Source organism: Alexandromys fortis, unplaced genomic scaffold (assembly GCF_014885135.2).
Source record: "Alexandromys fortis isolate MF-2015 unplaced genomic scaffold, M_Fortis_MF-2015_v1.1 scaffold_63, whole genome shotgun sequence".
Classification (NCBI taxonomy): Eukaryota; Metazoa; Chordata; class Mammalia; order Rodentia; family Cricetidae; genus Alexandromys; species Alexandromys fortis.
Window position 1 is genome coordinate 7,042,408 of NW_026067953.1, and position 2,576 is coordinate 7,044,983.

The 2,576-nt window shown below is 39.1% G+C and overlaps 1 pseudogene; it reads left to right on the forward strand.

Moving 5' to 3' along the window:
• Positions 1-249: 249 nt before the first annotated feature.
• Positions 250-713, forward strand: LOC126507220 (40S ribosomal protein S10-like; annotated as a pseudogene).
• Positions 714-2,576: the final 1,863 nt, after the last annotated feature.

Here is a 2,576-nt window from a genome sequence, read left to right on the forward strand (position 1 = left end):
TAATCCCAGCACTCGGGAGGCAGAGGCAGGCGGATCTCTGTGAGTTCAAGGCCAGCCTGATCTACAAGAGCTAGTGCCAGGACAGGAACCAAAAGCTATGGAGAAACCCTGTCTCGAAAAAATCCAAATAATAATAATAATAATAATAAAATAAAAAATAAAAAAATAAAGACACAGGCTAAGAGAATGGATATAAAAACAGAATCCAGTTCCTTTCCAGCCTCTGTCCTGGACCCTGCAGCCTCTGCGATGTTGATGCCCAAGAAGAACCGGATTGCATCTATGAGCTCCTTCTTAAGGAAGGAGTGATGGTTGCCAAGAAGGATGTCCATATGCCCAAACACCCCGAGCTGGCAGACAAGAACGTGCCCAACCGTCATGTCATGAAGGCCATGCAGTCTCTGAAGTCTCAAGGCTACGTGAAGGAGCAGTTTGCCTGGAGACACGTCTATTGGTCCCTTACGAATGAGGGCATCCAGTATCTCCGCGATTATCTCCACCTACCTCCGGGGATCGTGCCTGCCACCCTGTGCCGCAGCCTTCCCGAAACTGGCAGGCCTGGGCCCAAAGGGCCAGAGGGTGCTGACAGCGACACCTACAGGAGTGATGTGCCCCCTGGTGCTGACAAGAAAGCCGAGGCCGGGGCTGGCTCAGCCACCGAGTTCCAGTTTAGAGGAAGCTTTGGTTGTGGACATGGTCAGCCACCACAGTGAGCTTGAAGACTGTTGTTTGGAATAAACTTTAAAGAGAAGTGAAAAAAAAAAAAAAACCAGAATCCATCCTTCTGCTGCATAAAAGAAACATACCTCAACTTCAAAGGCAGACATTACCTCAGAAAAAAAGTCTTGGGAAAAGATTTTCTATCAAATGGACTTAAGAAGAAAGCCAGTATAGTTATCCTAATATCTAACAAAATAAATTTCAAACTAAAATTTTTCAGAAGAGATGGAGAAGGACATTTCATATTCGTAAAAGGAAAAATCCATCAAGGCACAGTCTCAATTCTGAACATCTATGCCCCAAATACAAGGACACCCACATTTGTAAAATAAACATTACTAAACTTAAATCATACATCAAACCCCACACGTTAACACTGGGAGACTTTAACACCCCACTCTCACCAATGGGCAGGTCTGTCAGACAGAAACTTAACAGGGAAATAATGAAATTAGCAAATGTTATGATCAAATGGACTTCATAGACATCTACAGAACATTTCACCCAAACACAAAAGAATATACCTTCTTCTCAGCACTTCCTGGAAGCTTCTCTAAAATTGACCACATACTCATAAAGCAAATCTCAACAGATACAAACAAATTAGAATAATATCAGACGAACATGGCCTAAAGGCAGAGGCCAACAACAACACAAATGTCAGAAAACCTACAAACTCATGGAAACTGAAAAACTCCCAGCCAAACCCCCTCCAGGTCGAGGAAGAAAGAGAAAGAAATTAAAGACTTCCTAGAATTCAGTGAAAAATGAATGTACAACATACGAAACTTATGGGACACTATGAAAGCCATGTTAAGAGGAAAGTTCATAGCACTAGATGTCTACCTAGAGAATCTGGAGAGATTTTGCACAAGCAACTTAACATCACACCTGACAGCTCTAGAACAAAAAGAAGCAAACTCACCCTGGAGGATTATATGGCAGAAAATAATCAAACTCGGGACTAAAATCAATAAAATTGAAACAAAGAGAATAATACAAAGAACCAATGAAAGAAAGGGTTGGTTCTTTGAGAAAAATCAACAAGATAGACAAAAGGCAGAGAGAGAATATCCAAATTAAGAAATCAGAAATGAAAAGGGGTACATATCAACAGACTCCAAGGAAATACAGAGAATCATTAGGTCATACTTCAAAATCCTATACTCCATAAAATTTTGGAAAATGTAAAAGAAATGGACAACTTTCTTGAAAGGTGCCAAATACCAAAATTAAACCAAGACCAAACAAACAATTTAAATAAACCTATAACCCCTAAGGAATTAGAAACAGTCATTAAAAGTATCCCAGCCAAAGAAATGTCAGGACAGATGGTTTCAGTGAAGAATTCATTTCAAAGAAGATATAATACCAATAATTCTCAAATTGCTCTGCACAATATAAACAAATAAAAAGAATTGCCAAATTCTTTTTATGAGGCCACAGTTACCCTGATATCCAAACTAAAAAAAGATGCAACAAAGAAAGAAAATTACAGACCAAGATCCCTCATGAACATTGACACAAAAATATGCAATAAAATACTGGCAAACAGAATCCAAGAACACATCAACAAAAATCAACCACCATGATCAAGTAGGCTTCATCCCAGAGATGCAGAGATGGTTCAACATATGAAAATCTGTCAATGTAATCCACCATATAAACAAACTAAAAGAAAAAAAACATATGATAATTTCATTAGATGCTGAAAAACCTTTGACAAAATTCAGCATCCCTTCATGATGAGGTTCTGGAAAGAGCAGGGATACAATGAACATACCTAAACATAATAATGGCAACATGCAGCAACCAACATCAAATTAAATGAAGAGAAACTTAAAGCGATTCCACTA